The sequence below is a fragment of the Ovis canadensis genome, chromosome 23 (assembly GCF_042477335.2).
Source record: "Ovis canadensis isolate MfBH-ARS-UI-01 breed Bighorn chromosome 23, ARS-UI_OviCan_v2, whole genome shotgun sequence".
Classification (NCBI taxonomy): domain Eukaryota; kingdom Metazoa; phylum Chordata; class Mammalia; order Artiodactyla; family Bovidae; genus Ovis; species Ovis canadensis.
The window spans coordinates 73,845,460-73,851,865 of NC_091267.1; the positions used below are offsets into that span (position 1 = coordinate 73,845,460).

Consider the following 6,406-nt stretch of genomic DNA (forward strand, 5'->3'; position numbering starts at 1 on the left):
CTAATGAGATTTTCACTGGGAGAAGAGATTTGAAGCTTTACAGCTCATAATTTGAGCAGCTTTGTTCCACTGGCATTCATTGAATTTCACCAAAAAGACTGCAGTCAAATTCCTTTTTTGACTCCTGTCTGGGGATCAAAGATAAGTGTTAGAAAAAGCAACAAATTATAAATTGTAAGAAAATAAAGAATTATCTAGACTTTTCACCAGGTTGAGTCATCTGTTATTCTTTCTTCCCAATCCCCTCCCGTCCCCTCCCATATTCATTACAAATACCACCCATTCTACCCCTGAAATGACTGCTCCTTCCCGCTTTAACACTCCACCGCCACTGCCGTCGTCAGACCTCTTGATCCGTCTTCCTGACCAGACGGTCCCCAGTCGCACCTGGTCTTCACACAGTTGGCTGGTTTATTCTAAGACACGGGCTTCCCTCTTTCTACTCTGCTTAAAAGTTGTATTGCTTTTTTCCCAGCAAGCTCAAACTCCTTTACCTAGCATTTAAGACCGCCTGTGATCTGCCCTCAGATTTTCTTTCCTGGTTTATTTCTATTCTTTCTATCCAGCAATTCTATCCAAACACAGATTTCTTGTCCTCCCCAAGCAAATGCTATGCCTTTTTGACTCTGCACCTGCTTGTACTTGGACATTACCAAATGCCCTCTCCGTGAGTCCTAGTACAGTTGACCCTTAAAAAACACAGGTTTGAACTGCATGCGTCCACCTGTATGTGGACATTTTTCAAGAGTCAGTGCTACTGGCAACACTATACAGTCTGCCACTGGCTGAATCCACGGGTGTGGAGGAAGCAGATGGGGACGACCAACTATAAACTACACAGAGATCGACCCCCACCCTTCTCGAAGGTCAACTGTAATTGAAGGTCATCTGGCCCAGGTCAGATGCCACACCCTCCTTGACGTTCCTTCTCCCAAGTAGTGGACTCACCTCTTGGTTACAACTCTGTTGTGATGTTATTCCATTTAGAGAAGTCAGCGGGCCACCATGGTTAGGAGCACAGCCTTGGAGGCGAAGAACTGGGTTTGGGCCCAGCCCTGCTGCTTCCTAGCTGTGTTAGCTTGGGCAGACCGCTTACCTTCTCTGAGTCCCACCTCCATGTTTGTCTATTTTGAGACCCAAGGAAGCCTGCGATTGTGAATGTTGAATAAATTATGAAAAGTGCTTAGCACAAAGCCTGGCATGTGGTTGCTAGTCTGTAACTGAACTCCTATTTTATAAAAACACATTGAACCTTGATTATAGCCTGCATAGTCTCCACCCCCTCCAATGGCTGTAAAATCTCTGGGGAGTACAAACTGTACAGCAATCACACCGAGTCCTACCTCCCACAGCGCCTGCCACGCACTGGTACTCACAAAAAGTGTTTATTCCAAATCATGCTCCCTGCAGCCTTCCCTAGGTGAGAGAAAGGTAGGCTAAGACTTGCATGTGAGAGAGGAGCTCGCATTCCACGGGGCAGAGCAGATAGTGTGAGTTGAGTGACGCCAGTACAGGAGAGAAACCTTAAGGCCACGTGCCTGTCTGCTGTGTAGGTGTGCAGGGACCAGGATATTATTCAGATTATTCAAGAAAAGTTAGAAACCCAGATGTTTGGAAGAAATAACCATATTTTTAAACACCGACAAGATAAACAGGGTTGCCGGTCAAAGAGAACAGTTTCTGGGGACTTCCCTGGTGGTTCAGTGGTTAAGACGCCATGTTTCCAGTGCAGGGGCCATGGGTTTGATCCCTGGTCGGGGGAACTAAGGTTCCTACATGCCACACAGCGCGGCCAAAAAACAAACAAACAGCAACAATAGCAACTTCTGGCCGAGGGGGACGACTGTCCTGCACTCTGACCGGTGAGGCCAGCAGCTGGAGGGAAGTCCATTCTTCCCCTGGCCCTGAGCCTCTGCGTTTCAAGCGGCTCTGGTTTTACTCCATGCAGAATGTATTTAACCCTGGTTAAACTGATCCTAGATGTCACGCATTTGCTTTGCATAATTCCTTGCTGTTGAGAGGATTTTAAGATATGCATCCCCCCATTAATTTTGCTCTGTCAACAGTAATTGTCCCCTGCAGTCGCCAGGTTGGTCAGAGCTGTGGAAGGGGGTGGGCTGTGATTAATGAAACTCTGTTTGCCGAGAGCAAATGGCAGAGCCCTCATCATGCCTGAGGCCTCTCTGGCTGCCTTGGGAGAAAGCTCTTGTCCAGGATTATGAAACTGTTACGGCATTCCTCCTCATTTACACTTTATTTCTTTTTTCAGTGATGGGAAAATAGACACCATATTCACGTCAGGAGCCATTGTAAGCTGTGCCGTCAGGGGCACTCAGTACATTCACGCTGCTGTGCAGCCACCAGCCTCCATTTCCAGAACTTTCTCGTCATCCTAAAGAGAAACCAGTACCAATGAAACCGTGGCTCCTGATTCCTCCCTCGCCGTCCCTGGGAGTCTCTGTTCCACTGCCGTCTCCATGAACCTGCTGCTCTGGACCCCTCGGGTGAGTGGAGTCAGGCACCTCCCTGCTTCTGCGTCTGCCCTGTAACACGTGGCATAATGGTTTCAAAGTCCACCTACATTGTAGCAAGTACCTCTTCTACTTTTAATTTTGCTCTTTTCCCCATGTTTCCTTCACCCTTTTCCCTATTTTAGTGGTAAATATATCCCTCGTGGCTCAGATGGTAAAGAATCCGCCTGCAGTGTCGGAGACCTGGCTTCAGCCCCTGTGTTGGGAAGATCCCCTGGAGAAGGGCACGGCTACCCACTCCAGCATTCTGGTCTGGAGAATTCCATGGACTATGTAGTCCTTGGGGTCGCAAAGAGTCAGACATGACTGAGTGACTTTCACTTTCATATACAAAAAAGGATATTGCTTTAGCATAAAACCCACTAAGGATATAACATTCAAAGCTTTAATCCTCTTAAACAAACAGAATCTTGATTTGAACCCTGGCACCACCATTAACTGGGGCAGCACTAGTGATAAAGAGCCCACCTCCCAATGCAAGAAGAGATCCAGGCTCCATCCCTGGGTCGGGACAATCCCCTGCAGGAGGGTGTGGCAACCCACTGCGCATTCTTACGTGGAGAATCCCAGGCACAGAGGAGCCTGGCGGGCTACACAGGGTCGCAAAGAGTCAGACACGGCTGAAGTAACTTAGCACACACGCACCACCATTGACCACTTGTACGGCTCCAGGAATGTTATTTGACCGTTCTGTTCTTTTGAATCCTCATCTGAAAAACCATGGTAATAATGAGTGTGTGTTAATATCCGGTGTTGTTCACAAGCATACACGAACACTGCACACCCATTTATTCTGAAGACTTTTAGTAATTTCGTTTTCTCGAAAACTGGCTAGGGCTGGTCATATACGATATGTGCGTTATATATATATATATATATTCCAAGTAATTTTTAAATAATCTAAATAATTTCCGTGACTAAGTCCTTGTCAGTAAACACTGACTCTCTACTACGCAGGGACAGAGCGATCCTGGGCTACTAGAGGCAGGGAAGGAGCCCAGGCGTCCCCCGCGGGGCAGACGGTGGCCCCGTCCTGTCTTCACACCGAAGGCTGGGAGCGGAGAACACACCCAGGCAGGAAGGGTCGCAGTGACAACCGTCAGGAGGGAAGTTGAGAGGAAGACCTGGAAGGGACGAAGCAAGGGTGGGAGAGACAGCGGAGGCAGCGGGGGCGGAAATCCCGGCTCCGCGTCCAGGAAGCCCCAGGGCCACCAGCGGCCTCCAGAGCCGACCCCGAGCGAGGAGGCCGGCGGGACGCAGGGCCGCGGCGAGCCGCCCTCCCCGGACCCCCGGAGCGCAGAGCGGCGCGCGGGCCAGGGTCCTCCACGAGCGCGGCGCCGGGGCCCAGAGGCGGCCGCCGACCCGCCCCCCTCGGCCGGGAGGCCCTCCCGCCATCCGCGCCGCCCACCCCGCGAAACCGCGTGGGAGCCCCGGGCCGGGCAGAGCGGCGGGCCGCGGAGCACCCTTAACCGCTGCGGCCTGCGAACCCGCTGGAGAGGCCCTGCGTGTTGCTGGACCAGGACCCGGTCCCAGCGACGAGGCGGAGCCGGGGAAGGGCCCCTCAGTCAGGCTCCAGGACGCAGGAGCTTCAGGGAAGAGGGTGCGGAGCTCGCGGGGGAGACCGAGCAGAAGGCAGGGGCGTCAGCCTTGGCTGATGTCGACGGGAATCTCCTGAAAAGCTTCCGAACTGTGGCATTCGTGGCAAGGACGCAGAACAAATGTAAGCAGATGGAGTGCGTCTTTGTTATTCTTTCTGGCCTGCACAGTCTTTTCACTCAGCAGGTGCCCGGTGAGCATCCGAAGTCTGTAACCGAAGTCTGTCGCTAACATATGACCTGTGTTCAAGCTTTCCGAGTCATTTTCACAAACTTCCCATCAGGTTTGCTGCCCCGGGTACCTATGTGAGGTAGTAAGTAAGTGTTATTAGCCCACCTAACAGATGAAGAAACTGAGCATCAAGTGAGTGAACTTAACTCCCCCCCCCACCCCACCCCCCACCTCCCCCCACCCCCCGCCAGGGCCTCACAGATACCAAGCTGCGAAGGCTCAGCTTAGACGCAAATCTTCTCACTCTGGCCCAGGGGTGCCTTCCAATCCCACCCCAGGACGTCATGCTGCCGTTCAGTTGCTCAGCCGTGTCTGACTCTTCCTGATCCCGTGGACTGCAGCATGCCAGGCTTCCCCATCCATGACATCATAGTCCAAAGCAATCTCCCTGTTTGGGGATCCCCAGGAAGTGAAAGTCTGCCTGGCAGTGGGCTCTCTGTCAGGGGAATGGAAAATTTTAGGGAAAATGTAAGTTTTAGCAGTTTGTGGAATTCTCTGGCCCATTGATCTAGACACAGATGGAAAGGAGTGCAGAGCTATTTCTGGTTTGTTTTTTCAACAAGCAGTGAGCCCACTTATTTGCACACGGCTCTGGCACACTTGAAGCTGTTTGGTCGCTCAGTCGTGTCTGACCCTTTGCAACCCCATGGACTATAGACTGCCGGGCTCCTCTGTCCATGGGATTTCCATGGACAGAAGACTGGAGTCGGTTGCCATTCCCTCCTCCAGGGGATCTTCCTGATCAAGGATCAAACCCACATCTTCTGAGTCTCCGGCACTGGAAGGCGGATTCTTTGCCACTGACCCACCGGAGATGCCCCTGGCACAGTTAATAACAAGGATTTATGGGGCCTTCCCTGGTGGCTCAGACGGTAAAGAATCTGCCTGCAATGTGGGAGACCCAGGTTTGATCCCTGGGTTGGGAAGATCCCCTGGAGAAGGGAATGGCTACCCGCTCCAGCATTCATGCCTGGAGAATCCCATGGACAGAAGAGCCTGGCAGGCGACAGTCCTTGGGGGTCACAGAGAGTAGGACACATGCCTGAGCAACTGACATTTTGACTTTTTTTCAAGGGGTGACTTCTCTCCCTGCTGCAGAAGTAAATAAATATCTATAAAGTCTCCACGTTAGATGGAAAGGCTGATTGGGCCATGAAGATCTGTCTTGATCACTAAGGGAAACCAAAAAGCATTTGGTGACCCCTTTAGGCTTCATTTTCTTTCAGTCTCCTCTGCCATCTGCCACGCTGGGAGGGGAGCTGGTGTTCAGCCCATTTACACTCTCGCTGCATTTGGAGTCTCCACTCACCTGCATCCCTGACATGAGTCCCTTCAAAAAGGCAAAGTCATCTCTTCCCCTCTTGCTCTGTTCATCATTTATTTGTGGCTCCCAGACCTACTGGGAATGTCAAAAGATGTTTTCCATTCAGAATCAAATCTGGCTGATCCCACACCTGTATTTAAATGAGCAGGTCTCTGTTTCCTTGCTGCAGAAAGGGGTATTTTCCGTTTAGAGAGCTCTTTGGGCTGAGCACCCTACTCAAAGCCGCACTGTTCTGATGATGCTTTTCTAAAATCAGTCCCTTTATCCCAACAGTCTTTGTGAAAATGGCCTCGAGACACAATGAACCCCCACCCCCCATGCCCCTCCCACCCCATAAGTTGGCAGAGCAAACAGCCTTAAGGAAGGTTGTTGTTCAGCTGCTAAGTCATATCCAACTCTTTGTGACCCCAGGGACGGCAGCACGCCAGGCTTCTCTGTCCTTCACTATCTCCCAGAGTTTGTTCAAACTCATGTCCCTTGAGTCACTGATGCCATCCAACCATCTCATCCTCTGTCGTCCTCTTCTCCAGCCTTCAATCTTTCCCAGCATGAGGGTCTTTTCCAGTGAGTCAGTTCTTCCCATCAGGTGGCCAGAGTATTGGAGCTTCAGCTTCAGCATCAGTCCTTCCAATGAATATTCAGGGTCGATTTCCTTTAGGATGGCCTGGTTGGACCTCCTTATGTTGGCGATTTGTTTCCTGAACCTTCACGGGAGAGACTGCTG

At 51.2% G+C, this 6,406-nt stretch overlaps 1 long non-coding RNA gene across 1 annotated transcript; it reads right to left on the reverse strand.

The window, feature by feature from the left end:
* Nucleotides 1-2,235: 2,235 nt before the first annotated feature.
* LOC138428134 (uncharacterized) lies at nt 2,236-4,794 on the reverse strand. The gene is made up of 3 exons (XR_011252291.1): nt 4,564-4,794; nt 3,088-4,428; nt 2,236-2,543 (listed from the first exon to the last, which is right to left on the reverse strand). It is a non-coding gene; the product is annotated as an uncharacterized lncRNA (long non-coding RNA).
* Between the last annotated feature and the right edge of the window lie 1,612 nt (nt 4,795-6,406).